Here is a 27,082-nt window from a genome sequence, read left to right as displayed (position 1 = left end):
GCATTTTTCAATCTGATCAAAACCATTAATGTGAGTGTTTTGCATGCTATTGACTGCATCAGTAAGTCTGTGAGTTTATTAGGTTATGTTAGGTGAAAAAATATTTGTTGTAAGTTCATCTTCCCCTCTCTAATGTGTTTTTGGTAAGTTGAATGTTCGCTAAAGTGCTGAGTTGCTGTTTTCTACTTTAAAGAGAGGTATTAAATTGATTACAACTAAGTTTTGTCGCCACAACTTCAATTAGTGGTGAGGAGACAAGGATATTTATGGTAGCTCTGTAGATGTTTAGATTTATGGCAGAGCCAGAGTCCAAAGTAGATGTTGTTCTGAACAACAACAAAGTGAAGATATGTTAATATGTTATGTTAATACAGAAATATTAAATAGTGTATATGTCGTCATAAAAACCCTAAATGGTCCTCAATCTCTTCAATAACAAACTTTTCTGTTCCTACAAAAAACCACAAACTGCATTTTACAATACTTGTATATTGTACATTTAGAGTCTGAAGAAGTTAAAGTGCTATAAATAAACCACAAATTACCAAGAACATTCTACAAAATACAGCGGTCAACACAGGATCAATGCAGTGGTATCACAAGAATAGATGTATATATATGCTACGTTTTAAGATATGGTTTTTAGACCATCACAAATACTCCCTCCCTAGACCTTCAAACATTGAATACTCTTCTGGATTACTGGTATGTGAGATTGAGACAGTTAAACAAGCAAGCAAGGCAAGATAATTTGCAGGTAGTTTAAACTGTCATGATGAAGGGCGTTACATTCTCGTTCATGCATTAAAGTATCATGAGTAGCGCATCATGGTCACCACAATAAATGAGGATAAATTGGATTGCAGATACTGACAAGGAATGGTAGAAATACCTATTAGGATGTACTGACTTTGTTTCTTTGTGTGCGTGGCATCAGAGATGGCGTTTCCCCCACTAAACAAAACGCACTGTGCTTGAGTGGTGGATCGCGTTTCCCAGAGTCACGGCTTTCTATGGCTCTGGCTTTTCCTAAACAAAACGCATTGTGCTTTGCTGAGCTGTACATAGTGTTTGCGAAATGCGGACTGTATCGTACTATTATCGTATCACTGTCCTGAAACCCAGCAATTTGCACTGCCTAAAGTACCGTAGCTTGTACGGTAAAAAAAAACAGCGTAAACTTTGATATAGAGTAATTTTGTTATTGTTATAATAATGATTTTATAATGTGAACCAATGAGTAATTCTCTGTAGCCATCTTGAGACTGTAGTTAAAAATTCATGTTATTTTAATTTTAAAAGTGTTTGCTTTCCAGTAGATGGCAGCAATCGTCCACTAAACCAAGGCACATTTTCATGTATATTACTATGAATGAATTTGAGAAATTTAATATTTTTTTAAAGTGGATTTAACATAAATTTTTTATATTTTTTATAAATGTATGTATTTAAATTATTACAAATTAAGGCTAATAAATAAATAATAACGAACTATAACGAATAACTTCGACTCGAACCTGCAATCTTCTGATCCAAAGTCAGACGCCTTATCCATTAGGCCACGAAGACGACGCTTTCAAGTAGATAGCATTTGTCGTCCGATTTGTGAATCGTTCTGTCGAATCTTTTCAAATCAGCACGAACGATTTGTGCAAATAGTTCATTTATCCCTTTTAAAACTGCGACCCCGGCAGGACTCGAACCTGCAATCTTCTGATCCGAAGTCAGATGCCTTATCCATTAGGCCACGAGGCCGACGCTTTCAAGTAGGTAGCATTTGTCATCCGATTTGTGAATCGTTCTCTCGAATCTTTTCAAATTAGCATGAACGATTTGTGTTTGGCAAATGGTTCAATTAACCCTTTTAAAACAGCAACCCCAGCAGGACTCGAACCTGCAATCTTCTGATCCGAAGTCAGACGCCTTATCCATTAGGCCACGAGGCCGATGCTTTCAAGTAGGTAGCATGTGTCATCCGATTGGCAGTGGCGGTTCTAGCTTGTACGGTAAAAAAAAAAAAACAGACTAAACTTTGATATCGAGTAATTTTTTATTGTTAAAATAATGATTTTATAATGTGAACCAATGAGTAATTCTCTGTAGCCATCTTGAGACTGTAGTTAAAAATTCATGTTATTTTAATTTTAAAAGTGTTTGCTTTCCAGTAGATGGCAGCAATCGTCCACTAAACCAAGGCACATTTTCATGTATATTACTATGAATGAATTTGAGAAATGTAATATTTTTTTTAAATATCATCCCTTCTTCTTGCATACTTTTGAGTGAGAGTTCTTCTCTGGGCGCACACTCCGAGTCCCTCCCGACCAGGTAACTGACCCACACGGTGACATATATCAATGACGATACGTGCAAATGAAAAAAAAAAAAACCCGATCACGCATTCGTTTTTTTCTTCTTCTTTTTTCTTGCGCGGCCGTCTCTTTCCGTCACTGGCAAAATCCGCCACTGCTGAAGGGGGTGATACTCGAACGAAAGTTGAAAACAAAGGTGAATTCGTTTGAGGAAAGGAGCTTACCATTAGCAAAAGGCAATTGTGTTATGAGCAGGGAACAACAATGCTCAATTTTGAATGGAATTCGCATTGAGATCAGGTGCTTGGCAAATGGTTCAATTAACCTTTTTAAAACTGTGACCCCGGCACGACTCGAACCTGCAATCTTCTGATCCGGAGCGCCAGCTGCCGAAGGATAGTCCGACAATGTGGGGCAGATGTTGAACAATGTTGAACGTCACAGCCAATCACGTCGAAGCGCTATAACATTTGCAGCCAATCAGAGAGCGCCATTCTCAACATTTTCTTGAAATTTTCGACATTTGACCAATCAGAGTAGACGGAAATGTCGAGCGCGCGTTTACGCTTATCACCGCTAGGTGGGTTCAGGAAGCTAGCCAGATGAACCAAAAGGGGAGTGTCAGAGGTCAAAAAAGTTCAGTAGACGAGCATCACTGCTACGGAGGTCAGCATCATATTTACTGAGGACAACGAAGTATATTTCATATAAAACACATATTACGGACAACAGGTAAGAATGCATAATTTAATTGCATATTTGAATATGTTGTGTTGTGGTTTATTTTTAAGAAATCATTTTGGGTTTTTTTTTTTGTTCAAAACGGTTTAACCTAAGGCCCAAAAAAAAAAAAAAAATGTCTGGCAAAAAATCCCATAAAGCCATGTCGGATGCTGAATGGATTTCACTTCTAAAAAAGTTTGCCAGCACAGAAGTTTGGCCATCAAATGAAGGAAACAGGCCAGCTCCTAGAGAGGAGGCCGACGCTTTCAAGTAGGTAGCATTTGTCATCCGATTTGTGAATCGTTCTGTCGAATCTTTTCAAATCAGCACGAACAATTTGTGTTTCAAATCAGCACGAATGATTTGTGTTTGGCAAATGGTTCATTTAACCCTTTTAAAACTGCAACCCTGGCAGGACTCGACCCTGCAATCTTCTGATCCGAAGTCAGACGCCTTATCCATTAGGCCACGAGGCCGATGCTTTCAAGTAGGTAGCATTTGTCATCCGATTTGTGAATCGTTCTCTCGAATCTTTTCAAATTAGCATGAACGATTTGTGTTTGGCAAATGGTTCAATTAACCCTTTGCCAAATCTTGTCGAATCTTTCCAAATGAGCACGAAATGGTGATTAACTCTTTTAAAACTGCGACCCCGGCAGGACTCGAACCTGCAATCTTCAGATCCAAAGTCAGACGCCTTATCCATTAGGCCACAAGGCCGATGCTTTCAAGTTGGTAGCATTTGTCATCCGATTTGTGAATCGTTCTGTTGAATCTTTTCAAATCAGCACGAACGATTTGTGTTTGGCAAATAGTTCATTTAACCCTTTTAAAACTGCAACCCCGGCAGGACTCGAACCTGCAATCTTCAGATCCAAAGTCAGACGCCTTATCCATTAGGCCACGAAGACGACGCTTTCAAGTAGGTAGCATTTGTCGTCCGATTTGTGAATCGTTCTGTCGAATCTTTTCAAATCAGCACGAACGATTTGTGGAAATAGTTCATTTAACCCTTTTAAAAAAACGACCCCGGCAGGACTTGAACCTGCAATCTTCTGATCCGAAGTCAGACGCCTTATCCATTAGGCCACGAGGCCAATGCTTTAAGGTAGCATTTGTCATCTGATTTTTGAATCATTTAAATGGTTCACAAATGGTTCATTTAACCCTTTTAAAACAGCGACCCCGGCAGGACTCGAACCTGCAATCTTCTGATCCGAAGTCAGACGCCTTATCCATTAGGCCACAAGGCCGATGCTTTCAAGTAGGTAGCATGTGTCATCCGATTTGCGAATCGTTCTGTCGAATCTTTTCAAATCAGCACGAACGATTTGTGGAAATAGTTCATTTAACCCTTTTAAAAAAACGACCCCGGCAGGACTTGAACCTGCAATCTTCTGATCCGAAGTCAGACGCCTTATCCATTAGGCCACGAGGCCAATGCTTTAAGGTAGCATTTGTCATCTGATTTTTGAATCATTTAAATGGTTCACAAATGGTTCATTTAACCCTTTTAAAACAGCGACCCCGGCAGGACTCGAACCTGCAATCTTCTGATCCGAAGTCAGACGCCTTATCCATTAGGCCACAAGGCCGATGCTTTCAAGTAGGTAGCATGTGTCATCCGATTTGCGAACCGTTCTGTCGAATCTTTTCAAATCAGCACGAAATGGTGATTAACCCTTTTAAAACTGCGACCCCGGCAGGACTCGAACCTGCAATCTTCTGATCCGAAGTCTGCAGGACTCAAACCTGCAATCTTCTGACCCGAAGTCAGCGTTTGCGAAATGCGGACTGTATCGTACTATTATCGTATCACTGTCCTGAATCTCAGCAATTTGCACTGCCTAAAGGGCAGTGGCGGTTCTAGCTTGTACGGTAAAAAAAAAAAAAAAACAGGCTAAACTTTGATATAGAGTCATTTTTTATTGTTAAAATAATGATTTTATAATGTGAACCAATGAGTAATTCTCTGTAGCCATCTTGAGACTGTAGTTAAAAATTCATGTTATTTTAATTATTTTAATTAAGTGTTTGCTTTCCAGTAGATGGCAGCAATCATCCACTAAACCAAGGCACATTTTCATGTATATTACTATGAATGAATTTGAGAAATGTAATATTTTTTTAAATATCATCCCTTCTTCTTGCATACTTTTGAGTGAGAGTTCTTCTCTGGGCGCACACTCCGAGTCCCTCCCGACCAGGTAACTGACCCACACGGTGACATATCATATCAATGACGATACGTGCAAATGAAAAAAAAAAAAAAACCCGATCACGCATTCGTTTTTTTCTTCTTCTTTTTTCTTGCGCGGCCGTCTCTTTCCGTCACTGGCAAAATCCGCCACTGCTGAAGGGGGTGATACTCGAACGAAAGTTGAAAACAAAGGTGAATTCGTTTGAGGAAAGGAGCTTACCATTAGCAAAAGGCAATTGTGTTATGAGCAGGGAACAACAATGCTCAATTTTGAATGGAATTCGCATTGAGATCAGGTGCTTGGCAAATGGTTCAATTAACCTTTTTAAAACTGTGACCCCGGCAGGACTCGAACCTGCAATCTTCTGATCCGGAGCGCCAGCTGCCGAAGGATAGTCCGACAATGTGGGGCAGATGTTGAACAATGTTGAACGTCACAGCCAATCACGTCGAAGCGCTATAACATTTGCAGCCAATCAAAGAGCGCCATTCTCAACATTTTCTTGAAATTTTCGACATTTGACCAATCAGAGTAGACGGAAATGTCGAGCGCGCGTTTACGCTTATCACCGCTAGGTGGGTTCAGGAAGCTAGCCAGATGAGCCAAAAGGGGAGTGTCAGAGGTCAAAAAAGTTCAGTAGACGAGCATCACTGCTACGGAGGTCAGCATCATATTTACTGAGGACAACGAAGTATATTTCATATAAAACACATATTACGGACAACGGGTAAGAATGCATAATTTAATTGCATATTTGAATATGTTGTGTTGTGGTTTATTTTTAAGAAATCATTTTTTTTTTTTTTTTGTTCAAAACGGTTTAACCTAAGGCCCAAAAAAAAAAAATGTCTGGCAAAAAATGCCATAAAGCCATGTCGGATGCTGAATGGATTTCACGTCTAAAAAAGTTTGCCAGCACAGAAGTTTGGCCATCAAATGAAGGAAACAGGCCAGCTCCTAGAGAGGAGGCCGACGCTTTCAAGTAGGTAGCATTTGTCATCCGATTTGTGAATCGTTCTCTCGAATCTTTTCAAATTAGCACGAACGATTTGTGTTTGGCAAATGGTTCAATTAACCCTTTTGAAACTCCGACCCCGGCAGGACTCGAACCTGCAATCTTCTGATCCGAAGTCAGATGTCTTATTTATTAGGCCACGAGGATGATGCTTTCAAGTAGGTAGCATTTGTCATCCGATTTGTGAATCGTTCTGTCGAATCTTTTCAAATCAGCACGAACAATTTGTGTTTCAAATCAGCACGAAATGGTGATTAACCCTTTTAAAACTGCGACCCCAGCAGGACTCAAACCTGCAATCTTCTGATCCGAAGTCAGACGTCTTATTCATTAGGCCACGAGGCCAATGCTTTCAAGTTGGTAGCATTTGTCATCCGATTTGTGAATCGTTCTGTCGAATCTTTTCAAATCAGCACGAACAATTTGTGTTTGGCAAATGGTTCAATTAACCCTTTTAAAACTGTGACCCCGGCAGGACTCGAACCTGCAATCTTCTGATCCGAAGTCAGACGCCTTATCCATTAGGCCACGAGGCCAATGCTTTAAGGTAGCATTTGTCATCTGATTTTTGAATCATTTAAATGGTTCACAAATGGTTCATTTAACCCTTTTAAAACAGCGACCCCGGCAGGACTCGAACCTGCAATCTTCTGATCCGAAGTCAGACGCCTTATCCATTAGGCCACGAGGCCGATGCTTTCAAGTAGGTAGCATGTGTCATCCGATTTGCGAACCGTTCTGTCGAATCTTTTCAAATCAGCACGAAATGGTGATTAACCCTTTTAAAACTGCGACCCCGGCAGGACTCGAACCTGCAATCTTCTGATCCGAAGTCTGCAGGACTCAAACCTGTAATCTTCTGACCCGAAGTCAGACGTCTTATTCATTAGGCCACGAGGCCAATGCTTTCAAGTTGGTAGCATTTGTCATCCGATTTGTGAATCGTTCTGTCGAATCTTTTCAAATCAGCACGAACAATTTGTGTTTGGCAAATGGTTCAATTTTAAAACTGTGACCCCGGCAGGACTCGAACCTGCAATCTTCTGATCCGAAGTCAGACGCCTTATCCATTAGGCCACGAGGCCAATGCTTTAAGGTAGCATTTGTCATCTGATTTTTGAATCATTTAAATGGTTCACAAATGGTTCATTTAACCCTTTTAAAACAGCGACCCCGGCAGGACTCGAACCTGCAATCTTCTGATCCGAAGTCAGACGCTTTATCCATTAGGCCACGAAGACGACGCTTTCAAGTAGGTAGCATTTGTCGTCCGATTTGTGAATCGTTCTGTCGAATCTTTTCAAATCAGCACGAACGATTTGTGGAAATAGTTCATTTAACCCTTTTAAGGGAAAGACCCCGGCAGGACTTGAACCTGCAATCTTCTGATCCGAAGTCAGACGCCTTATCCATTAGGCCACGAGGCCAATGCTTTAAGGTAGCATTTGTCATCTGATTTTTGAATCATTTAAATGGTTCACAAATGGTTCATTTAACCCTTTTAAAACAGCGACCCCGGCAGGACTCGAACCTGCAATCTTCTGATCCGAAGTCAGACGCCTTATCCATTAGGCCACAAGGCCGATGCTTTCAAGTAGGTAGCATGTGTCATCCGATTTGCGAACCGTTCTGTCGAATCTTTTCAAATCAGCACGAAATGGTGATTAACCCTTTTAAAACTGCGACCCCGGCAGGACTCGAACCTGCAATCTTCTGATCCGAAGTCTGCAGGACTCAAACCTGCAATCTTCTGACCCGAAGTCAGCGTTTGCGAAATGCGGACTGTATCGTACTATTATCGTATCACTGTCCTGAATCTCAGCAATTTGCACTGCCTAAAGGGCAGTGGCGGTTCTAGCTTGTACGGTAAAAAAAAAAAAAAAACAGGCTAAACTTTGATATAGAGTCATTTTTTATTGTTAAAATAATGATTTTATAATGTGAACCAATGAGTAATTCTCTGTAGCCATCTTGAGACTGTAGTTAAAAATTCATGTTATTTTAATTATTTTAATTAAGTGTTTGCTTTCCAGTAGATGGCAGCAATCATCCACTAAACCAAGGCACATTTTCATGTATATTACTATGAATGAATTTGAGAAATGTAATATTTTTTTAAATATCATCCCTTCTTCTTGCATACTTTTGAGTGAGAGTTCTTCTCTGGGCGCACACTCCGAGTCCCTCCCGACCAGGTAACTGACCCACACGGTGACATATCATATCAATGACGATACGTGCAAATGAAAAAAAAAAAAAACCCGATCACGCATTCGTTTTTTTCTTCTTCTTTTTTCTTGCGCGGCCGTCTCTTTCCGTCACTGGCAAAATCCGCCACTGCTGAAGGGGGTGATACTCGAACGAAAGTTGAAAACAAAGGTGAATTCGTTTGAGGAAAGGAGCTTACCATTAGCAAAAGGCAATTGTGTTATGAGCAGGGAACAACAATGCTCAATTTTGAATGGAATTCGCATTGAGATCAGGTGCTTGGCAAATGGTTCAATTAACCTTTTTAAAACTGTGACCCCGGCAGGACTCGAACCTGCAATCTTCTGATCCGGAGCGCCAGCTGCCGAAGGATAGTCCGACAATGTGGGGCAGATGTTGAACAATGTTGAACGTCACAGCCAATCACGTCGAAGCGCTATAACATTTGCAGCCAATCAAAGAGCGCCATTCTCAACATTTTCTTGAAATTTTCGACATTTGACCAATCAGAGTAGACGGAAATGTCGAGCGCGCGTTTACGCTTATCACCGCTAGGTGGGTTCAGGAAGCTAGCCAGATGAGCCAAAAGGGGAGTGTCAGAGGTCAAAAAAGTTCAGTAGACGAGCATCACTGCTACGGAGGTCAGCATCATATTTACTGAGGACAACGAAGTATATTTCATATAAAACACATATTACGGACAACGGGTAAGAATGCATAATTTAATTGCATATTTGAATATGTTGTGTTGTGGTTTATTTTTAAGAAATCATTTTTTTTTTTTTTTTTTTTTTGTTCAAAACGGTTTAACCTAAGGCCCAAAAAAAAAAAAATGTCTGGCAAAAAATGCCATAAAGCCATGTCGGATGCTGAATGGATTTCACGTCTAAAAAAGTTTGCCAGCACAGAAGTTTGGCCATCAAATGAAGGAAACAGGCCAGCTCCTAGAGAGGAGGCCGACGCTTTCAAGTAGGTAGCATTTGTCATCCGATTTGTGAATCGTTCTCTCGAATCTTTTCAAATTAGCACGAACGATTTGTGTTTGGCAAATGGTTCAATTAACCCTTTTGAAACTCCGACCCCGGCAGGACTCGAACCTGCAATCTTCTGATCCGAAGTCAGATGTCTTATTTATTAGGCCACGAGGATGATGCTTTCAAGTAGGTAGCATTTGTCATCCGATTTGTGAATCGTTCTGTCGAATCTTTTCAAATCAGCACGAACAATTTGTGTTTCAAATCAGCACGAAATGGTGATTAACCCTTTTAAAACTGCGACCCCAGCAGGACTCAAACCTGCAATCTTCTGATCCGAAGTCAGACGTCTTATTCATTAGGCCACGAGGCCAATGCTTTCAAGTTGGTAGCATTTGTCATCCGATTTGTGAATCGTTCTGTCGAATCTTTTCAAATCAGCACGAACAATTTGTGTTTGGCAAATGGTTCAATTAACCCTTTTAAAACTGTGACCCCGGCAGGACTCGAACCTGCAATCTTCTGATCCGAAGTCAGACGCCTTATCCATTAGGCCACGAGGCCAATGCTTTAAGGTAGCATTTGTCATCTGATTTTTGAATCATTTAAATGGTTCACAAATGGTTCATTTAACCCTTTTAAAACAGCGACCCCGGCAGGACTCGAACCTGCAATCTTCTGATCCGAAGTCAGACGCCTTATCCATTAGGCCACGAGGCCGATGCTTTCAAGTAGGTAGCATGTGTCATCCGATTTGCGAACCGTTCTGTCGAATCTTTTCAAATCAGCACGAAATGGTGATTAACCCTTTTAAAACTGCGACCCCGGCAGGACTCGAACCTGCAATCTTCTGATCCGAAGTCTGCAGGACTCAAACCTGTAATCTTCTGACCCGAAGTCAGACGTCTTATTCATTAGGCCACGAGGCCAATGCTTTCAAGTTGGTAGCATTTGTCATCCGATTTGTGAATCGTTCTGTCGAATCTTTTCAAATCAGCACGAACAATTTGTGTTTGGCAAATGGTTCAATTTTAAAACTGTGACCCCGGCAGGACTCGAACCTGCAATCTTCTGATCCGAAGTCAGACGCCTTATCCATTAGGCCACGAGGCCAATGCTTTAAGGTAGCATTTGTCATCTGATTTTTGAATCATTTAAATGGTTCACAAATGGTTCATTTAACCCTTTTAAAACAGCGACCCCGGCAGGACTCGAACCTGCAATCTTCTGATCCAAAGTCAGACGCCTTATCCATTAGGCCACGAGGCCGATGCTTTCAAGTAGGTAGCATGTGTCATCCGATTTGCGAACCGTTCTGTCGAATCTTTTCAAATCAGCACGAAATGGTGATTAACCCTTTTAAAACTGCGACCCCGGCAGGACTCGAACCTGCAATCTTCTGATCCGAAGTCTGCAGGACTCAAACCTGCAATCTTCTAACCCGAAGTCAGCATTTGCAAAATGCGGACTGTATCGTACTATTATCGTATCACTGTCCTGAATCCCAGCAATTTGCACTGCCTAAAGGGCAGTGGCGGTTCTAGCTTGTACGGTAAAAAAAAAAAAAAAAACAGGCTAAACTTTGATATAGAGTCATTTTTTATTGTTAAAATAATGATTTTATAATGTGAACCAATGAGTAATTCTCTGTAGCCATCTTGAGACTGTAGTTAAAAATTCATGTTATTTTAATTTTAAAAGTGTTTGCTTTCCAGTAGATGGCAGCAATCGTCCACTAAACCAAGGCACATTTTCATGTATATTACTATGAATGAATTTGAGAAATGTAATATTTTTTTTAAATATCATCCCTTCTTCTTGCATACTTTTGAGTGAGAGTTCTTCTCTGGGCGCACACTCCGAGTCCCTCCCGACCAGGTAACTGACCCACACGGTGACATATCATATCAATGACGATACGTGCAAATGAAAAAAAAAAAAAACCCGATCACACATTCATTTTTTTCTTCTTCTTTTTTCTTGCGCGGCCGTCTCTTTCCGTCACTGGCAAAATCCGCCACTGCTGAAGGGGGTGATACTCGAACGAAAGTTGAAAACAAAGGTGAATTCGTTTGAGGAAAGGAGCTTACCATTAGCAAAAGGCAATTGTGTTATGAGCAGGGAACAACAATGCTCAATTTTGAATGGAATTCGCATTGAGATCAGGTGCTTGGCAAATGGTTCAATTAACCTTTTTAAAACTGTGACCCCGGCACGACTCGAACCTGCAATCTTCTGATCCGGAGCGCCAGCTGCCGAAGGATAGTCCGACAATGTGGGGCAGATGTTGAACAATGTTGAACGTCACAGCCAATCACGTCGAAGCGCTATAACATTTGCAGCCAATCAGAGAGCGCCATTCTCAACATTTTCTTGAAATTTTCGACATTTGACCAATCAGAGTAGACGGAAATGTTGAGCGCGCGTTTACGCTTATCACCGCTAGGTGGGTTCAGGAAGCTAGCCAGATGAGCCAAAAGGGGAGTGTCAGAGGTCAAAAAAGTTCAGTAGACGAGCATCACTGCTACGGAGGTCAGCATCATATTTACTGAGGACAACGAAGTATATTTCATATAAAACACATATTACGGACAACGGGTAAGAATGCATAATTTAATTGCATATTTGAATATGTTGTGTTGTGGTTTATTTTTAAGAAATCTTTTTTTTTTTTTTTTTTTTTTCAAAACGGTTTAACCTAAGGCCCAAAAAAAAAAAAATGTCTGGCAAAAAATCCCATAAAGCCATGTCGGATGCTGAATGGATTTCACGTCTAAAAAAGTTTGCCAGCACAGAAGTTTGGCCATCAAATGAAGGAAACAGGCCAGCTCCTAGAGAGGAGGCCGACGCTTTCAAGTAGGTAGCATTTGTCATCCGATTTGTGAATCGTTCTCTCGAATCTTTTCAAATTAGCACGAACGATTTGTGTTTGGCAAATGGCTCAATTAACCCTTTTGAAACTCCGACCCCAGGAGGACTCGAACCTGCAATCTTCTGATCCGAAGTCAGATGTCTTATTTATTAGGCCACGAGGATGATGCTTTCAAGTAGAGAGCATTTGTCATCCGATTTGTGAATCGTTCTGTCGAATCTTTTCAAATCAGCACGAACAATTTGTGTTTCAAATCAGCACGAAATGGTGATTAACCCTTTTAAAACTGCGACCCCAGCAGGACTCAAACCTGCAATCTTCTGATCCGAAGTCTGCAGGACTCAAACCTGTAATCTTCTGACCCGAAGTCAGACGTCTTATTCATTAGGCCACGAGGCCAATGCTTTCAAGTTGGTAGCATTTGTCATCCGATTTGTGAATCGTTCTGTCGAATCTTTTCAAATCAGCACGAACAATTTGTGTTTGGCAAATGGTTCAATTTTAAAACTGTGACCCCGGCAGGACTCAAACCTGCAATCTTCTGATCCGAAGTCAGACGCCTTATCCGTTAGGCCACGAGGCCAATGCTTTAAGGTAGCATTTGTCATCTGATTTTTGAATCATTTAAATGGTTCACAAATGGTTCATTTAACCCTTTTAAAACAGCGACCCCGGCAGGACTCGAACCTGCAATCTTCTGATCCGAAGTCAGACGCCTTATCCATTAGGCCACGAGGCCGATGCTTTCAAGTAGGTAGCATGTGTCATCCGATTTGCGAACCGTTCTGTCGAATCTTTTCAAATCAGCACGAACGATTTGTGCAAATAGTTCATTTAACACTTTTAAAACTGCGACCCCGGCAGGACTCGAACCTGCAATCTTCTGATCCGAAGTCAGACGCCTTATCCATTAGGCCACGAGGCCGATGCTTGCATGTGTTCATGTTTCGCGTGTAAAAAAACACAGTATTTTTCACATAATTTACTTATCTGTATACCGCTGTTTCCACTGTCATAAAAACGGGCTGATGACTTCCTTGTTCTATGAAGTCCCTCCTTCAGAAATACGTAACGAGTTCTGATTGTGGCAGTGGTTCCTGTGTTGTGATTCGACAGCAGCTTAGCGCATCTTGCCCGGAAAGGTCACGCCTCTTACCATAACGTGGAGATGCATGCGCTCGGTGTTATTGTAAACATGTCTTTAATTTTACCCTATCAATTTGAGCCGGAATCAGACCCGGTGATTGGACTGCGGGATGAAAATAACAGCGTTTCGACGACATGGCGACAAACACACTCTACAAACGCAACTCTTGTGTATTCCTGTGGGCAAATGCAGTCTGGCCAACAATTCCAGGCCATTTTTGCATGCTAGTTCCAACTTAATCAACTTTCTATGGTTTCTCCGACGACCTCGTGGCCTAATGGATAAGGCGTCTGACTTCGGATCAGAAGATTGCAGGTTAGAGTCCTGCCGGGGTCACAGTTTTATACAGTTATCTGCAGCCAGACGCCCCACAGAGAGATCTTTACACACACAACATGATGTAAGAAATGTACCGAAATAAAGCTGTAGTTCACAGGATGTATCCTGCGCATTGTAGCAGTACTTGTTTACAAATCACTCTGGATGAAAGCTGTACTAAATGAACAGATGTAAATGCCATTAGTGCATTATTTTACTAGATGAAATGAGAGTCATGTATACAGCCGCCTGCAGCATAACTTCGTTTGTTAGTCATGCAGAGTTCTCCACATTTGTCTAATTTATGTAAGTCTGACAGTATCGTTTTTACAGATCCTGACTTATTAATAGCAATACACAACACATTACTAGAGTTAAAATTGAGACAAATTATTTATTTGTGACATGAATGTGAACCACATTACTATCTATAGGATGCTAGTGACTGCTCACTAAAGGGGCAGACTGAAAGATAATATAGGCTGGCCTGAAAGTTAAAAAAAAAAAGACTTTCGGCTGAAGTGAGAGTGGATCATGACATGTTGGCCTATCACTGCAGGATTGAGGATGCCAGACATTGAGATTTAAAGTGCCCCTATTATGGATTTTTTTAAATTACCTTTCATGTAGTGTGTAATGTTGCTATATGTGAATGTAAACAGACTGCAAAGTTGTAAAGCTGAAAGCGCATCATAAACAAAGTTATTGTCTCTCAAAAGAAAGAATCGACTCTGAACCACCTAAACAAGTCGTTTTTAGTTTGAATCCCATTTCGCGAAGTTCACATGTCAAAATGTTAACACATTTGTATAATGCCTGCCTATGTTCTGCGTGGACATCCCGCGAAAACTTGAACCCCTGTCAAACACTGTAGCTCGTTCGCGTGGATAAAATATCGACAATACGCTGTGCTCTGCACCGTGAAAGGAAATTCGGTTTACTGTCTTTACAGTGTGAAAATAAGTCGCTGAGCTTTAGGAAGCATATGGAGCTGAATCAGTTATGATAATGGGAATTTGTTTCCGACTTGCACTGTACGCGGTAGACCAATCGCAACAAACTGGGTCGTCTGGCCAATCAGAGCAGGGCAGGTTCTCGGAAAGGAGGGATTTAGAGAGACTGATTCATCCATTGAGTCATTTGAGAATCTTTGAACTATGTGGTGATATGCAATGTATATTATGAGAAAAATAAAGTGTTTTTTTTTTACCTTGGATGCATGTAAACCTGTTGTAGGAGACTCCCAAAACAAAATTAGGAACCTTTCAAATACCACAATAGGGGCACTTTAAGTAATCAATAATGCATAAGCCATGAAAGTTCAATAAACAACAATAAAACATGTACCATCTGGATTCATAGCATGATTATGTTCAAATTCTTTAGTAGGTATACATCAGCAGTGACATTCCGATATGACAAGTTTAACTTACGGGAATATAACATTTGCATAATTTCTACTGACTGTAGAGTATACCTCTATCATCTTAAACAAGACAGAGGGTTGTCCAAGCTGACACACATCCAGACCACTGGCTGGGATGGGCAGTATTTATGATACATGTATTTCAAATACGTATTTCAAATACAAAATAGTATTTTGTAATTTGTATTTGATAGGGTTGATGAAAATGGCTTTGTATTTTGTATCAAAATACTTTAGTGTTTTGCAGCCTCTGATAGGTGCTACTTAGTGGTTTGCCCAGACTTGTTGAGTTCCGAACAGATGTTAAGTTTTGGTAGCCTAGGCTAAATAGTTTACCAATTTACATAATGTTCTTGAAAACTATTATACTGAGCAGCAGCCCCCTATATTTATGACTAACAATCAGTTGATTAATTAGTTATAAACTAGTTGCTTTGAATACAGGAGCCATCAGTTGTCTTCTAATGAATGACTTGTTTGTCATTGAGTCAGTGTTGCTGATGCAAAGTAGGCCCTTCGTTACCAAACATCAAGTAACTAAATTAGGATACAATTATAAGTAATTCACAAATTGTTCAAAATTAAACTGTTGGTTGGTTGCTTCATCTGTTAAAATGTTTGTGTCCTCTATTTTAGAATATAAAGTTTTAAATATGGATATTTTTCTTACAAAAACCCATTGCCTCGCTTTAGAAGGCCTTTGATTGATGCACTTATTTTTGGCTTCAAAACAGGCCTCCTGTTCACTACCATTATAATCTTTGGAGAGCCAGGATATTTTTAAATATATCTCCGATTGTGTTCATCTGAAAGAAAGTCATATACACCTAGTTTGAGGGTGAGTAAAACATGGGATAATTTACATTTTTTGGGTGAACTATCCCTTTAATTCCTTTTAAATATCAGTTAGGTTAACTGAAATAAAACAACATCTATTAACACAACATTATTCCACTGAATAAAAGTATCACAAAGGCAAATTATGAATCATTATCAGTGATCTCCTTCTTTGCTAGGAAGCAACTGGACTGTTGTTAAGAAGAAAATGTGAGCGGTGCTTGCTTACGAATACCCAAGATTAATTGTTAACCCCGGGTAAATTATGAGCAGCGTGTGAAACGTGAAGCAAGATAACCCAGGATTCCATTTACCCGGGGTTTAAAATGACCCAGGGTTAACTATTTCAAGTGTGAAAAGCCCTAGAATGGACTGTGTTCATACAAGCCCACCAGTTCCAGTTTTCGTATTCCACACTCTAGTTTGATATACCGCTTTCACACGCCAACCAAACTAACTGATGACATACAGACTGCTCTGGAAAGCTCTAGTGTGAAGTGCATTGATTCCATGTCACCTAGAAACAAGACCCAGCGGTTTCAGACAGCATGATGGAGCAGCGGCTAGCTAAGAGAACCACACAGCAATCATTCAAATCTATAGCAATCTAGTGACTGACAAACACCACCTAATCGATACTGCCATATGGGGAAAGGCGGAAAACAAGACCACAAAAGAAAACAAACCATTTAAAAAGGCGGAAAGGAGCACAGTTGGTGATTATGTGCACATGGGTTTAACACCTCATGCCATCTATATCATGAATGCATTAAGACAGACAGATCTAATTATGCGATCTCCTTCTAGTGAGAGTGGATTTCTCAAGGACTGATAATCCTGAGGGAGATGATGATATTGGAGTGGAAAGCGGTTATTAGTGTTATCACTGTAGATTTTTAGGCTGATTAAAAACTAGAACTGGACATAAAATTATAGACGGGGCGATGTCAGTAAACTTTCAATTAACCTGTGAAATTGCTTTGGCAATATTTACTGACCTATGACAACAAATCCAACAGCAGTAGTTTGGTAATCACACCTTCAAAAGAGGCTGCACGTGATGGGATTTAGTTTCAGCGGTGCATTATTATAACAAATCATTTCCCACAGCTGGAAATGTTGCATAGGTCACACACCTTGTGTGCTTTGATGTCTGATGGTCCATACTGAGTGTTCATAATATCATTCTGACCATCAAAACGCATTAACATTCGAAAGAGCGTACGAGTAGGGTTTAAACAGAAAGGCCATTTACTTTCTTTAATCCATGCGAGCTGCTGAATTATGATGGGCATGAGGCATGATGTGATACTTCAGTATCTTCAGGTGAGAAGATTTCTTTTCTGGCAACTTCTTTTATTCAGTGGATTCTGGATGTTTTTTAATCTTAGTGACCCAACACAATATAGCAAAACAATCGCCTCATTTACAATGGAAATGTGTTTGCCTCTTTACAAACATGCTTATTTGCAAGTCCTCTGTGTGTGTGGGAGGATATAAGGAAGTTAGTTTAAATTAAATATAGCTGTTTACCTTATTGCAAATTAGGGCCAATAGATGTTTACACTTTTTCATGCATATACAATTAGAAATAAAAATACATGAATTAGCTTTTTCAGGAAATGTGGGCTGCATGTTATTGAAACATATGAGAGAGTGATTAAGCTCATTTTACTCGTCACAGTCATCTATGGAATTTCTACTGAACTCTCTTACTTGTAGTTTCCAATTTTGAGGAAATTTTGTATCATTTTTATGGGGCTATGTTGGAGTTCATCCAAAGGGATGACATTCATCCAAAGGGAATTGCATTGCATGTAAGTTAGTTTTTTGGGGGGGTTAATGCACTTCTTGGGAATCAAACACACCATCTTGCTGTTGCTAGCACAATGCTCTGCTATTTGAGCTACAGGAACATTGGGTCTTGATTTTGATTGACATACAGACCGCCTTGGAAAACATTCAAGTGTCAAAGCATGAAGTTGAGAAATGAGTGTTTTTTCTTAAAGCAATGTGTATGATCTGTTGACTGGAGTAAGTTGAAATAACAAATCAAGACAAGTGAACACAGTACATGGCATTAAGTCATGTGTTGTTTAAACTAAGTAAAAAAAAAGAAGCAAATAACCCATACGAAAATAAGTAGTAGTAGTTCATTTTATTAAGTATACTTAAGTAAAGTTCAAGTATATTTTAAGTATACTTTATGTCGTAAGTATACTAAAATCAATTTGCTAGTAGTATACTTGTTTCAATACTACATGGGACTAAATTGGTCCACCTTTTAGTGTAAAAGCTTAACAGTAGTAGACTTTGAGTACACAACTAGTTTACTACTACATTTTTCATTTGTACTGCAACTACTATGAGTGAACTTGGTTTATAAAAAGTATATTTTGAAGTTTACTCTAAGTAAACTTGTTTAGTAGTTTTATAATTGTAAGTTTTCTTTAAGTGAACTTAACACCAGCTTGCGCATTCATTACCTCTTCATGGTTTCAACATTTCATTCGGTAATGTTAGGTAGTTTGGATTTATATGCTGTTTAATGTTTGATGATCACGTTACATGTGCGTAAGCAATGCTTCTATTGCTTGTTTCTGCTACTTTGCCTGTGTTTTGATCGGAAGATTCTTTGCAATTTCAGAAGATGCGTAATAGCGGCCCTACCTTATAACAGTGAATACAAGGATTGCTGCAAATTTCCGTCAATGACAGGGAAAGAGTTAAGTTGATTTAAAGTAAAATCCTATGTAAACTACCAGTGGACGGCACAAAAGTTCACATATAGAATAAGGAACATATCTGTTTTCCTTTATCAATCAATATTTTTAAACAAATCTATTGTATTGGATGCCACTTCCAAATTAGAACCAAAAAAGCAAGATGTTAAATTCAAATGAAGTGAAATTTATTATGGGGTCTATTGGGTCTATCTACTAAATATTCACATTGCCTAAAATGCTTTCTCACATTACATGCTGTCCTATTCTACGTTAATGTGTTTGGCTTCAGAATAAAGTGTGCATAAACATTTCATGTACTTTTTTTGGCAGAGGGATTGAATACTGTAAGCTCAGCCAAACAAAGTCATGCATGATGTAGCCACATGTTTCTCACTAATTATGCACTTTGTGTTGCACCACAGTTTTTGAATGTTAATGTGAATTGTTGATTGATTGATGACCCTAGTCTTCTCCTGGCTTCCATGGCTTAATTTAAACATAACAAACAAGTGCAAACAGTAATTGCTTCATTTGGCAGGCCAGTGTGGAACAACTGCTTTCAAAAATGTGCATCTATTGTGACTCACAGTGTTTTGGCGAAGCTAATTCACTGACACTATTTCAGCTATTTCAGATGCAAACATTTTAAATTTGCCAACACTTTCTCAAAATAGCTCCTGCCTTTAACACATTATGGTTAGATTGTCGTGAAAAAAAAGGTTAAGAGGGAGACAATGAAGCCTTAAATGGTTGGTATAGGTTGGCGAATCAAGAACAAATCAAGGGGTTCGCATCGGATGGATGCTATAGAGGTAGATAATATCCAGACAAAAGGAAATGTCCCAGAAGCCATTGTAAAATCTAGTTCTCGCCCTAACAGGGACTTCTTCAAACATTTCTATAATCCCGTTATTTCACCCAAAGGGATTTCAGTTCAATTTCAGTCTCCCCATTCTCTAGATCCGTACCAGGTCAGGGAAGGGGCTCGATCCCCCCGTCTTCCTTAGCACTGCCCAATAGGTGTAATTATGATGGATGGGGTAATTTCCAGAAGCTCTTTTTTTGCCAAGCAGGTCATACCCATCTTGCTTTCTCACCAATGTAATGACTTTTCAAAGGATCGCACTCACAAAAGTGCATCCGCAGCACAGTGTTTGAGAGCTGACCTAAGGCCAGACATGGAAAAGCAACAAATCACTGACTATAACTGGTAATGACATGTAATGGCACCTTTTACGTTGTGCTCAAGGAACCCATATTCAATGACACATTTTATGTTGTTTTTTTCATGAAGGTTATCCAGTGTCAAATTTTTCTCAAAGGTAGCCTACTTATATGTCACTACGTAACTGGAATGTCAAGCCACACTTTTAATTTTGATTTGATTCATTATTTGCCAGAAGATCCCAGCAGCAAATAGTAGCGTGAGCCTGTTTTTGAAATTAGTCATAGGCGGAACACGTGTAAAGGTCCGTTCACGCCAAGAACGATTACTATAAAGATAAAGATATAGTTCTAAAAATTGATCTAAATATAAAAGAATAGCACTGTCCACACCACAGCTAAAACAATAACGAGAAATTATACACTGTAAATTCTAACAAGTTCAGTTTACTTAAAAAAAGTTTGGAAACCAATTGCCTTATTTTTGCAACGCAAACTTAAAGGGAAAACTGAAGTTAAGTTAATAATCTATTAAAAGTAAAGAAATCTAACTCTTCCCAAGTAAATTAAGTAATAAATATCAAGTTAGTTTAATGTCAATTCTAGTTAACATACTCTAGAATATTTACTAATCTTACTTAAGATTTAATAGTAAGATTACACGAGAAATTCCATTTAACTAACAGTGTTATATTGTGTTCTGCAAACATCTTAAATACTATTATTGTCAACATGGCTTTAATCTGCCATTTTATGCTACGTAGACTTAAAAAACTATGTGCAATCAGTTTCCGCATTTTCTTCAAGTAAAGTGAAAGAAGAATAGTATGTTGTACTGACAAAAGCTGTGTTAGTATAGTTCACTTACACGAGAGTACACTAAAAGAAGAACTGTAGAGAGTACTTAATTTACTTTAAATAAAATTTTATTGTCACCATTGTTGTGGTTTGCATGCTGAATGTTGAGATCTGTGTGTGGCTCAAGTGGTCAGGTTTGTGGATTTGAAAATTGGGGTCTAGTGGCCACAAGGGGTGCTAGAGGATCTGCGGAAAATGTGACAGGAAAAACGATTTTAAAATGTATTTTTAAGTTTATAAAAGTTAATGCATTGAATTGAGATATATTGAATGATGAAAAGTTCAACGTAATACAAAATCTTTCAATGGTTTGGGGTTGGTATGATTTTTTTTTTTTATGCTTTTGAAAGAAGTCTCTTCTGCTCACCAAGGCTGCATTCATTTGATCAAAAATACAGTAAAAACAGTGAAATTGTGAAATATTATTTCTAATTTAATATAACTGTTTCCTTTTTTAATATATTTTAAAGTGTAATTTATTCCTGTGATCAAATCTGAATTTTCAGCATCATTACTCCAGTCTTCAGTGTCACATGATCCTTCAGAAATCATTCTGATATGCTGATTTGCTGCTCAAGATTCATAATTATTGAAAACACTTCTGCTGCTTCATATTTTGTGGAAACTGTGATTGATGGACCAATTTAATACATCCTTAATGAATAAAAGTGTTAATTCTTTCAAAATAAACAGAGTTCTCTATATATCTCTCCTTTGTGATGTATGCATTCAAGAATAGTTTAACATCAGGTTTATATGTTTAATTTGTTTTGGCAATATGAAGCTAATTTAATTTTGGAAACAAGTTGTCTGTGTAATATTGCAATATTCTCAAACAATAATATAAATGAGTCTGTATATCTTAAGAAGAGTCTCCCACAAAGGGGTTTCATGGTATATAATAAGCATAGTCTTTTAGACCAATAGACTCTTTGTCTGTTAAATTTAATTGGCTTTCATGGATTAAAAAAAGAAAGAGAAAGAAAGCTAATGGAAACAGTGTTAGGTTAACTAGGGTTAAATTTCTCCTGTGGGACTTTATTCCTTACGACCATAGATTTTGCATTGTTCCCTGCACATTATAAATGGTCGATTGATTCTAGGCTTTGTTTTTACAGGGCAGTCATTCAATTTAATTTGAAATGGGACTTGGTGTCTAACAACAAACAAACCAAGGAGAGGAAAAAAGTGCATATCAATTCTAATATCGTCAACGAGTGTTTAATCCTCTCAGACATGACAAAGCACCATGATAGAAGTGTGAGACATGAGCCAGGACAAAACATGCTGATCAGCTAATTGTGGTACATCCCCTCAATAACCTCACCTGATCTCATACAGCTGAGCTCAGCGCTTCAGGTCTTTAAAGGGAGGGGAGGTTCGTACTTGCACCCATTTATTGCTTTACCGGCTCCATTTAGATGTCTCTTAAGACCTCTGAGCCCCTGTTTTAACCTTCAATTATAAATTAGGCTGTTGAGGTAAAGCGCGTTTATGAGCTAAATGTGACCAATTTAATTTGAAATGGGATTTGGGCTGAAATGACTTCACAGCAAACATGCATAATGTTCTTTTTCTCACCGTTATTAGGTTAGACACTTGAGTGCGCTTAGGTGTAGAAAGCACTGTATGTATACGTGAACTAATAAAACTAGAACAATATGCCAATATCTGAATTAATGGTAGACTTGAGATGCAGTGGAGACTTTTTCATGTTTTGTTGCATTACAGCAATGAATCACAGTGGATTTCTTTTGGCTTTTTTGACGCTCGTCATCAGAACAAGATTCTATAAAGGGATTTAAAATAAAACTGAATATAAAATAAAAACCACCCCCTTTACATAATAGAAAAATAGTTAATAAAGAAAATAATTAAATCACTTGTGTATAGTCAAAGAGATTCAATTGACTGTATAAAAACAACTCTATCTGGAGGATCCAACTTCTGGTGAGTCAATATTGTGGCAGAAGTTACATCATTAAGACAAAAAACACTCCAAGCAATTCAGCGGAAAAGTAATTGAAAGGCACAAGTCTGGGAATGGCTACAATAAGACTTCAAGAAGTCATTGAATATTCCTTGGAGTACAGTTAAATCAATAATTAAGTAATGGAAAGAGCACGGCACTGCTGTAAATCTACCTAGAGCTGGCTGTCCTCAAAAACCATGTGACCATGTTAAAAGGAAGGTCACCAAGAGCCGGCTGAAGAGATGGCTCTGTGGTCTGAAGCTTTCTGGCCATCAAAAAAAAAATGCGGGTTATCCGAACACTACGCATCTTCTGTGAAGCATTTTGAAGGCTGCTGTTGGGATGCTTCTTGTGTTTTGGTCATTCTGACCCAGAGAGGATTTTCTTTTTTCCCCAAAAATGCTAGTTTATGATATTGATTAAAACCTACTGACTTTGCTTAAACAGGGTATGACAGGTTCCTTTTTTGTACTTTTTTGGTGTTTCCAGTCAAAAATTAGTGTCATACAGCAAATTGCTTATAGGCGGTTTCAACGGCAATAACACTCAACAAACTTAACTCCCGGTAGACTTCCACAAAGAATCAATAACAACAGTCTCTCTAGAGGAGATTATTTCTGATATCAAGCAAAATACAAGTTAAAATTATGTCTAGCCAGTACTATTTTGGGTTACCAGTAGAAGAAAAGAACCTGTACTTGGCCTAACTTAAATGTGACAAAGTTACTACCAGACCCATTCAACAAACACAAAGGCAACGTGCGTGCATCCGATGAAACTGTCTATAGATCTCTCATTTTGTTATGTTATTACTAAATATTGGATTCAATCTTTTTGTCAACTTGTTTTCTTACAATTAGCACAGGTTTTGTAATTTTTTTTGGAACTGATTGATCGTAGGCCTCATTGATTTGAGCTAATGCACCTCAGGGTTTTTTTATTTGTTTGTTTCTTTTTTCTTTGAGGTGAAAAAGCTTGATTGATCTTTTATTTTCACTCAAAAACTGAGTTGCATAATCAGTAGGAGGGGGTGTGTCCACTCGTGATGGGGGAGGAGAGAGTGAGCCAATCAGCGGTAGGGGGTGTGTCCACTGATGATGGGGGAGGAGAGAGAGTGAGCCAATCAGCAGTAGGGGGTGTGTCCATTCATGATGGGGAGGAGAGAGTGAGCCGATCAGCAGAAGGGGCTGGGCCATTCATGATGGGGAGGAGTAAGCCAATCAGAAGGGGCGTGTCTACTCATGATGGGGGAGGAGAGTGAGCCAATCAGCGGTAGGGGGTGTGTCCATTCATGATGGGGAGGAGAGAGTGAGCCAATCAGCGGTATGGGGTGTGTCCACTAATGATGGGGGAGGAGAGAGAGTGAGCCAATCAGCAGTAGGGGGTGTGTCCATTCATGATGGGGAGGAGAGAGTGAGCCGATCAGCAGAAGGGGCTGGGCCATTCATGATGGGGAGGAGTAAGCCAATCAGAAGGGGCGTGTCTACTCATGATGGGGGAGGAGAGTGAGCCAAACATCATTAGGGGGGGTGTCCACTAATGATGGGGGAGGAGAGATTGAGCCAATCAGCAGAAGGGGGCGTGTCTACTCATGATAGGGAAAAGAAAAAAGTAAACAAGTTGGTAAAAGATTGAATCCAATATTTGGTGATAATATAGCATAATCAGAGATTTACCAGGAATTTTAAAGGCTGGAACCATTGGTGTAAAGTTGTTGAGTAAATGTAATTATTTACTTTTCTTAAGTATCTTTTTGGCTACTTTATAGTTGTACTGAGTAGAAGATATTGGCAACTTTTACTCTCTACTTGACTACATTTTTGAAGAAGTAAATGTACTTTTCGCTCCAATACATTTGTGATGAGTAATGCAATTACACATTACATTTTGCATGGCACCTAACTTTTTCTGAAGCAGTTTTCTATAAAGAAATGATATTGCCATCTAAGGACAATGAAGGACTATACCTTGTGTGTTTTGCCTTTACTCACCCAAACTTGTAAACAAGGCTACTTTACATGAATGCAAGTGCATTAGCAGGTAGTTGCTAAATCACAGGTGTTTGATTTAGGAGATGATAAATTATTGACATTAATGATATCTTCATATGATGGTTCTGTTAACCAGCAGCCCAAGACTGGTTGCCCACTGAAGCTAAGCAGGGCTGAGCCTGGTTAGTACCAGGATGGGAGACCTCCTGAGAAAACCAGGTAGCTGCTGGAAGAGGTGTTAGTGAGGCCAGCAGGGGGTGCTCACCCGGTGATCTGTGTCGGTCCTAATGCCCCAGTATAGTGACGGGGACAATGTACTGTAACAAGCACCTTCCTTCAGATGAGACGTTAAACCGAGGTCCTGACTCTCTGTGGTCATTAAAAATCCCATGGCACTTCTCGTAATGAGTAGGGGTGTAACCTCTCCATAGGCCCTTACCAATCATGGCCTCCTGATAATCCCCATCCATTGAATTGGCTCTTTCACTCTCTCTCCTCTCCACCTACAGCTGGTGTGTGGTGAGCGCACTGGCACCATTGTACTGTGGCTGCCATCGCATCATCCAAGTGGATGCTGCACACTGGTGGTGGATGAGGAAAGACCCCTGATGTGATTGTAAAGTGCTTTAGGTGTACAGTAGTACATAGGAAAGCGCTATATAAATGCATCATTCATTCATTCATTCATTCATTCATTCTGTTTACCCTAGGTGGGGTTATTGCTGCTTTCCCTGCTCTTGTCCATGCTAGGCTGCATGGATGCGCAGGGAGTTCTTGCTCAGAACGGAACCATACCGCCAATACAAACTCTATGCATTATCAATCATATTTGACGATAGTGGTCCCGACAGAAGTACTGTTAAAAAGACTTTTACTCAAGTCATATAGAAATTGGTGACTTGTAATGGAGTCATTTTCACTGTAAGGTATCTGTACTTTTACTCAAGTATGGTTTTAAGGTACTCTTTACACCTCTGGTTGGAACACCAATTTAGGTAAAGGATTTTCAACCCAGCACAAGGGCTAGAGCAGTGTTTTTCAACTCCAGTCCTCGGGACCCACTTCCCAGAATGTTTTATAAATCTCCCTATTCAACACACTAGAAGAAGCTGATGAATCAGGTCTTTTAATTAGTGAGACATTTAAAATTTCTGGATGGTGAGTCCCCAGGACTGAAGATGAAAAACCCTTGAAGGCTTGTGAGGGTTTGAAAGTCACAGCATACTGTTAAATCCTGTAGGACTCATATGACTTGAGAGAAGATTTGGCTTTCCAACAAAATAATGACCAAAAACTACACACTCATCAGGGTTGCCAGATTGAGGACACACTCACAGGCAACAGAAGCGAGCGAAATTGACAATGAAAGGCGAGGAGACTTACACACTGTAACTTGATGAGTTGATTTAACCATTTTTTTAAATATGTTCCTGTTCATAGAGATTCTTAGATGGATGCTGAGGCTTTTTATGTCGGGTAGAATCAGCGATCTCTGGCCTAGTTTGTTTGCTTGCTTCCATGGCTGCAATACGCTGTGTTTATCACCAACTGGCAACCCGGGGTGTTGAAATACTATTTTGTATATTGGCAGTGGGCGGAGTCTCACAGACCAAAACAAAAACATTCTGACATGGAACACACATTTCAAAGTAGATTAACTGTCTTTAGCAGTTTTTCAGAGAAACGAGTATGTGAACTTGAAGCATGTTTCCTAAATATCTGCAATAGGCCTACAGTCAATAAATTACATACAGCACCTTTAAGACAGACAGTGTTAATATCCTGGAGTGGCCAGATCAATCTCAATCCAATTGAGAATTTATGGATGGACTTGAAAGGAGCAGTTTTGCAGAAAGAAGCATGCAGTTTGCAGTTTTGGAAAAAGAATGGGGAAACATTGCAGTGGTCGGTGAAAGCTATCCACATAAACTCAAGGATGAATTTGCTGTCATCTAATTACTGCTGACATCAAGGGGGTGAATAATTATGCAAATGATTACTTGCATAATATTGTTCATAATATTGCTTACTAACTGTACATTTTCACTTTGACATTAAATAGTTTCAATGAGAGGGAAAAGGAAAGCAGAATTAAACACAAAGTACTTTTTATAAGGAATGTACAGCTTTGGTGCATAAGGACCATGACCTAATCTCACAAAAAAAATTGTCAAGAAATATGTGGGTCGTATCCCCCCCAAAACAAAAATAAGAAATCATTTTTGGATGTTTTAGGAACGCTGCGGTTTTTCTAAAGAAGTCATATTTCACTTAGCCTTACATAAAAACTGGTTTCTTTCTCAAGTATGTACTTTTTAAAAAGTTACCCACTGCACAG

General features: G+C 39.4%; 18 non-coding genes across 18 annotated transcripts; all 18 read right to left on the bottom strand.

Moving 5' to 3' along the window:
• Window positions 1-1,682: 1,682 nt before the first annotated feature.
• On the bottom strand, window positions 1,683-1,755 carry trnar-ucg. The gene has a single exon. It is a non-coding gene; the product is annotated as a tRNA-Arg (tRNA).
• A 1,927-nt stretch (window positions 1,756-3,682) lies between these two features.
• Window positions 3,683-3,755, bottom strand: trnaq-uug. Its single transcript has one exon. It is a non-coding gene; the product is annotated as a tRNA-Gln (tRNA).
• A 116-nt stretch (window positions 3,756-3,871) lies between these two features.
• On the bottom strand, window positions 3,872-3,946 carry trnaq-uug. The gene has a single exon. It is a non-coding gene; the product is annotated as a tRNA-Gln (tRNA).
• Window positions 3,947-4,059: 113 nt separating this feature from the next.
• On the bottom strand, window positions 4,060-4,132 carry trnar-ucg. The gene has a single exon. It is a non-coding gene; the product is annotated as a tRNA-Arg (tRNA).
• Window positions 4,133-4,215: 83 nt separating this feature from the next.
• On the bottom strand, window positions 4,216-4,288 carry trnar-ucg. Its single transcript has one exon. It is a non-coding gene; the product is annotated as a tRNA-Arg (tRNA).
• A 113-nt stretch (window positions 4,289-4,401) lies between these two features.
• trnar-ucg lies at window positions 4,402-4,474 on the bottom strand. Its single transcript has one exon. It is a non-coding gene; the product is annotated as a tRNA-Arg (tRNA).
• Window positions 4,475-4,557: 83 nt separating this feature from the next.
• Window positions 4,558-4,630, bottom strand: trnar-ucg. Its single transcript has one exon. It is a non-coding gene; the product is annotated as a tRNA-Arg (tRNA).
• Window positions 4,631-6,714: 2,084 nt separating this feature from the next.
• Window positions 6,715-6,787, bottom strand: trnar-ucg. Its single transcript has one exon. It is a non-coding gene; the product is annotated as a tRNA-Arg (tRNA).
• An 83-nt stretch (window positions 6,788-6,870) lies between these two features.
• trnar-ucg lies at window positions 6,871-6,943 on the bottom strand. The gene has a single exon. It is a non-coding gene; the product is annotated as a tRNA-Arg (tRNA).
• Window positions 6,944-7,263: 320 nt separating this feature from the next.
• trnar-ucg lies at window positions 7,264-7,336 on the bottom strand. The gene has a single exon. It is a non-coding gene; the product is annotated as a tRNA-Arg (tRNA).
• A 269-nt stretch (window positions 7,337-7,605) lies between these two features.
• Window positions 7,606-7,678, bottom strand: trnar-ucg. The gene has a single exon. It is a non-coding gene; the product is annotated as a tRNA-Arg (tRNA).
• An 83-nt stretch (window positions 7,679-7,761) lies between these two features.
• trnar-ucg lies at window positions 7,762-7,834 on the bottom strand. Its single transcript has one exon. It is a non-coding gene; the product is annotated as a tRNA-Arg (tRNA).
• A 2,090-nt stretch (window positions 7,835-9,924) lies between these two features.
• Window positions 9,925-9,997, bottom strand: trnar-ucg. The gene has a single exon. It is a non-coding gene; the product is annotated as a tRNA-Arg (tRNA).
• Window positions 9,998-10,080: 83 nt separating this feature from the next.
• trnar-ucg lies at window positions 10,081-10,153 on the bottom strand. Its single transcript has one exon. It is a non-coding gene; the product is annotated as a tRNA-Arg (tRNA).
• A 320-nt stretch (window positions 10,154-10,473) lies between these two features.
• trnar-ucg lies at window positions 10,474-10,546 on the bottom strand. Its single transcript has one exon. It is a non-coding gene; the product is annotated as a tRNA-Arg (tRNA).
• An 83-nt stretch (window positions 10,547-10,629) lies between these two features.
• Window positions 10,630-10,702, bottom strand: trnaq-uug. Its single transcript has one exon. It is a non-coding gene; the product is annotated as a tRNA-Gln (tRNA).
• Window positions 10,703-12,971: 2,269 nt separating this feature from the next.
• trnar-ucg lies at window positions 12,972-13,044 on the bottom strand. The gene has a single exon. It is a non-coding gene; the product is annotated as a tRNA-Arg (tRNA).
• Window positions 13,045-13,157: 113 nt separating this feature from the next.
• trnar-ucg lies at window positions 13,158-13,230 on the bottom strand. The gene has a single exon. It is a non-coding gene; the product is annotated as a tRNA-Arg (tRNA).
• Between the last annotated feature and the right edge of the window lie 13,852 nt (window positions 13,231-27,082).

This window comes from Megalobrama amblycephala, linkage group LG3, assembly GCF_018812025.1.
Source record: "Megalobrama amblycephala isolate DHTTF-2021 linkage group LG3, ASM1881202v1, whole genome shotgun sequence".
Classification (NCBI taxonomy): domain Eukaryota; kingdom Metazoa; phylum Chordata; class Actinopteri; order Cypriniformes; family Xenocyprididae; genus Megalobrama; species Megalobrama amblycephala.
This window is presented reverse-complemented; position numbering and strand designations above follow the sequence as displayed.